This window comes from Triticum aestivum, chromosome 2B (genome assembly GCF_018294505.1).
Source record: "Triticum aestivum cultivar Chinese Spring chromosome 2B, IWGSC CS RefSeq v2.1, whole genome shotgun sequence".
In the NCBI taxonomy this organism is placed as follows: domain Eukaryota; kingdom Viridiplantae; phylum Streptophyta; class Magnoliopsida; order Poales; family Poaceae; genus Triticum; species Triticum aestivum.
In genome coordinates, this window is record NC_057798.1 from 411,807,750 (window position 1) to 411,813,749 (window position 6,000).

Here is a 6,000-nt window from a genome sequence, read left to right on the forward strand (position 1 = left end):
CTAATATGAACTTGGGTCATCCACTCTTATTGAGGCTTATTGAGGGTTCTAAGATCATCACTACTAATATGAACTTAACTCCAATCCACTCTTTATGTGCATAAGCGGGCGGTTTCCGGTACAAAATATGTTATACTCTAGGTAGACTTCATATCACATACGCCATCAAACGTAATTTTTCTATACTAGTTATCACATATGGTTAATTAAGTGTTTCCCTATGGACGTAGCCGGATGTGGGTTTCCCTATTACTCCCCTACAATTGCAAAGGCGTGGAATTGAGGCTTTTACTGTCACCTCTAATTACCTCGACATCTTAACCCTATAACGATAGTAATATGCTTCACGGCCAATCACGGCGATAATGCGAGTGAGCTCTCCTCTCAGCATTCGTGACGGCTATAACTCGAACATTGAACAAGAAGATAATTGATCGCATTAGGAAAATATATAAAGTTCGTCCATATCCCCGAGAACTAGTACAACTACTCAAACAAGTAAATGGAAGACACAAAATAAAGAATCAAGTCACAAGCCGTCATCGAACCAGTGAAGGGAGAAGTCATGGTGGTGATGACCCACAAGTATATAGGATCAATCGTAGTCCTTTCAATAAGTAAGAGTGTCGAACCCAACGAGTAGCAGAAGAAAATGATAAGTGGTTTTCAGCAAGGTATTCTCTGCAAGTACTGAAAGTACTGGTAACAGATAGTTTTGTAGCAAGGTAATTCGTAACAAGTAACAAGTAGCAATAGTAACAAAGATGCAACAAGGTGTCCCAATCCTTTTTATAGCAAAGGACAAGCCAGAAAGTTCTCTTATATAAAGCAAAGCATTCTCCAGGAAACATGAGAATTGTCATCTACTCACGTTTATCATGTTTAGTTGATTTGCGTTCGCTATTTTGATAATTTGATATGTGGGTGGGCTGGTGCTTAGGTGTTGTTCTTACTTGAACAAACAACCCGCTTATGATTACCCCCTCTCGCAAGCATCCGCAACTACGAAAGAAGAATTAAAATAAATCTAACCATAGTATGAAACATATGGATCCAAATCAGCCCCTTACAGAATAACACATAAACTCGGGTTCAAGGTTTTGTCACTCTAGCAACCCATCATCTACTCATTACTCCCCAATGACTTACCTTAGGCCCAAGTAAGGTGAAGTGTCATGTAGTCGACATTCACATGACACCACTAAAGGAAGAACAACATACATATTATCAAAATATCGAACGAATACCAACTTCACATGATTACTTATAACAAGACTTCTCACATGTCTCAAGAACAAAAGTAACTACTCACAAATCATATTCATGTTCAAGACCGAAGGTGTATTGAATATTGATGTCTACTACGCAACCTTCTTCTTGTAGACGTTGTTGGGCCTCCAAGTGCAGAGGTTTGTAGGACAATAGCAAATTTCCCTCAAGTGGATGACCTAAGGTTTATCAATCTGTGGGAGGCGTAGGATGAAGATAGTCTCTTTCAAACAACCCTACAACCAAATAACAAAGAGTCTCTTGTGTCCCCAACACACCCAATACAATGGTAAACTGTATAGGTGCACTAGTTCGGCGAAGAGATGGTGATATAAGTGCAATATGGATGGTAGATATAGGTTTTTGTAATCTGAAATTATAAAAATAGCAAGGTAACTAATGATAAAAGTGAGCGTAAACGGTATTGCAATGCTAGGAAACAAGGCCTAAGGTTCATACTTTCACTAGTGCAAGTTCTCTCAACAATAATAACATAATTGGATCATATAACTATCCCTCAACATGCAACAAAGAGTCACTCCAAAGTCCATAATTGGAGAACAAACAAAGAGATTAGTGTAGGGTATGAAACCACCTCAAAGTTATCCTTTCTGATTGATCTATTCAAGAGTCCATAGTAAAATAACACGAAGCTATTCTTTCCGTTCGATCTATCATAGAGTTCGTACTAGAATAACACCTTAAGACACAAATCAATCAAAACCCTAATGTCACCTCAAGTATCTGTGGGCATGATTATACGATATGCATCACACAATCTTAGATTCATCTATTCAACCAACACAAAGAACTTCAAAGAGTGCCCCAAAGTTTCCACCGGAGAGTCAAGATGAAAACATGTGCCAACCCCTATGCATAAGTTCACAAGGTGAACCCGCAAGTTGATCACCAAAACATACATCAAGTAGATCACGTGAATATCCCATTGTCACCACAGATAAGCACGACAATACATACATCTAGTGTTCTCAAATCCTTAAAGACTCAATCTGACAAGATAACTTCAAAGGGAAAACTCAATCCATTACAAGAGAGTAGAGGGGGAGAAACATCATAAGATCCAACTAAATAGCAAAGCTCGCGATACATCAAGATCGTATCACCTCAAGAACACGAGAGAGAGAGAGATCAAACACATAGCTACTGGTACATACCCTCAACCATGAGGGTGAACTACTCCCTCCACGTCATGGAGAGCGTCGGGATGATGAAGGTGGCCACCGGTGAGGGACCCCCCCCCTCCGGCAGGGTGCCGGAACATGGTCCCGATTGGTTTTTGGTGGCTACAGAGGCTTGCGGCTGCGGAACTCCCGATCTATTGTGTTCTCCGATGTTTTTAGGGTATATGGACATATATAGGCGAAAGAAGTCGGTCAGGGGAGCCACGAGGGGCCCACGAGGGTGGGGGGCGAGCCTCCCTGCCTCGTGGCTTCCTCATTGCTTCCCTTACGTACACTCCAAGTCTCCTGGATTGCTTCCGTTTCAAAAATAACTCTCCCGAAGGTTTCATTCCGTTTGGACTTCGTTTGATATTCCTTTTCTTCGAAACACTGAAATATGCAAGAAAACAACAATTTGAGCTGGGCTCCGGTTAATAGGTTAGTCCCAAAAGTAATATAAAAGTGTATAATAAAGCCCATAAACATCCAAAACAGATAATATAATAGCATGAATGCTTCATAAATTATAGATACGTTGGAGAAGTATCAAATATGCTTTAGGATCTAAACATTTAATCTTCGACCAAATAAACCAACTAGCATCAACTACAAGATGTAATCAACACTACTAGCAACCCACGGGTACCAATCTGAGGTTTTGGGACAAAGATTAAATACAAGAGATGAACTAGGGTTTGAGATGAGATGGTGTTGGTGAAGGTGTTAATGAAGAATGGTCCTCCCATGATGAGAGGATCGTTGGTGATGTCGATGGCTTTGATTTCCCCCTCCCAGAGGGAAGTTTCCCCAGCGGAATCACTCCGTCTGAGAGCAAAAGTGCTCCTGCCCAGGTTCCGCTCGAGATGGTGGCGCTCCTCCCGAAAGTCCTCTCCTGATTTTTTTTCTAGGGAAAATGGATTCATATATGAGAAGATGGATATCAGAGGCGTGCCAGGGGGCCATGAGCTTATAGGGCACGCCCCTGAGCTCATCGCTCCCTGGTGGTCCCCCTTCTGGTAATTCTTCTTCCACTATTTTTCATATATTCCAAAATAATCTCCGTTGATTTTTAGGTCATTTGGAGTTGTGCAGAATAGTTATCTCTATTGTAGCTTTTTCAGGTCCAGAATTCTAGTTGCTAGAAATCTCCCTCTTCATGTGAAACTTGCAAAATAAGAGAAAAAGGCATTAGAATTGCATCATAAAGTGAAATATCAATCCAAAATATAATAAATAACAGTAGGAAAACATGATGCAAAATGGGAATATCAACTCCCCCAAGCTTAGACCTCGCTTGTCCTAAATCAAAACCCAAACTCAATAATCATGACCACATGTTTAGAGAGAGAGAGAGAGAGGTGTCGATAAAAACAAAATACAGACATGAAAGCATCATGATCATTATCATAATAACAATATATTATCATAAAATTTCTCACAATAAAGTAACAATTCATCCACATGCTAAAGTATGAACCAAAAACTTCATTGGAAACTATCAAATGACGATCTCAGTCATTGAAACTATTACAATCCATCATATTTTCAGAAAGAGTCTATGTAAGAGCTTTGTTTAGCAAGTTCACATACTCAACTATCATTTAGTCTTCTATGATTGCTGACACTCACGACATATTTATAGAGGAAAAGTTTCAGTCAAACACATAGGATGATGTTTTTTTTTTCACCGCCCAAGTTATTTATCTCGAGGATAATGTCAACAATAATAAATCATGATCACCTACATCTACCGAGATATATATGCCTGGATCTTTCCCCACCACATGATGCTTGCCAACTAGAGAATAAATAGAGCAAAATAGGGATGAACATCATTGACAATTGCATAAAAGTAAATACAGAAAAGTAAAAGATAGACCATTCGTAGAGGGAAGCAGAGGTTGTCATGCGCTTTTTATTTTTCAATGTGCAAGCTCCTAATGGAAAGGAACATCACTTTATATTGCCCCTTGTGATAACAGCCTTTATTATGCACTCTGTCGCTTTTATTTCTTCACCATCACAAGTTCGTACAAATCTTTTTTTTCTGTTCCAATAAAAGATCATACATACTTAGGAGCAATTTTTATTGCTTTATGCATCGATGACAACTTACTTCAAGGATCTTATTCAATCCAACAAATTTTATCAACTATACTTATTTTATGTGAAGTCATTACTCCCCATGGGACCAGCATATGATCTTTTATCCTTATTTTCTTTCATTGCTAATATCTAAAAAAGAGGGTAAAACAACCAAACTCAAACTACTCTTTATTATATAACTCTCACACTATTACGTAGATAGATAGATCATGAAACAAGCACTTGAAACTAAATCATACTAAAACTTTATCCTTCTAAATCATGAAATAACTGGGGATCGGACTAAAGTAGATAACGATGTTAAAAGTGATGGTGATATGATACCGAGGCACCTCCCCCAAGGTTGGAGCAAGCCAAGGGTGGTGCCCATACCCGTGTACTCAAGTTTCTTTCTTCGTTGATGATGGTGATGAGGTAGTAGGCTTGTCCTTCATAATGTTCATCAGGATCTCCTTCAAACTCTGAATTTCTCGAAGCACATGACGAATAATCTAGGCACTCTTTTGAACTTCAGCCATGTGCTTATTCTCCGGCCCCCAAGAATTCTTTCCTGCATCACTTTCACTTGGACGAGAGATGTCCCAATTGGAAGGTATGTGCATACGAGAAGTATTCTCAACCCCATAATTGTGAACCAAATTATGTAAATTGTTCCAATGTAACCTGTGTAAGGGCCTCCTAGGGGTAGGTCCTTCATGTACCTCTTGGCTTACATGACTGAGTGTCGACCTCATAGCTGGATGGGGGTTTGGAGTAGTGGAGATACCGGCAAGAGTGCCCCTCTCTGAAGCCGAAGGGTGAACTTCGAGCGAATATCCATCATCTTCTTCCATGGTGACCTCCTCAGCCTCCTCTCTCTTGAGTTCCATTTGCATCAACCAAGCATCATCTCCCATGTTGTTGGAGGAAGAAGAAGACATCATGCATGGCCTTGGAAATCTGATAGAAAATAGCACAAAACAGAAATAGAGGGAAAACTTGCGATACGGTGGTCAAAACATCCAAGAATATGTATTATTAATTTTTCCCGTGCATAACAAGTAATCAAGAAAACGGAGTCGGGAAAGTCCATGGGAGAGTCACGAGCTCACATGGCGCGCCCTAGGGGATAGGGCGCGCCCCCTGAGCTCGTCACTCCCTCGTGCACTTTCCTGATTGTTTATTAGTTTCCTAATTTTTTATATATTATGGAACAAACAAAAAGTAATTTTATGGAACTTTTGGAATCAGTTTACTTACCGTATCACATACCTACTCCTTTTCAGGGTTCTTAAGCGTTTTGTAAGGTCTATTTTATGTGTTCCTCCGGTGTCATGGTTTGAATAATATTAGTCTCAATATTAATGGGCGTACTTGAGATATAATGTTTAATTCTTCGCCCATTAACCACTTGGATTAGTGCATGATACGTCTCCATCGTATCTACTTTTCCTAACGCTTTTGC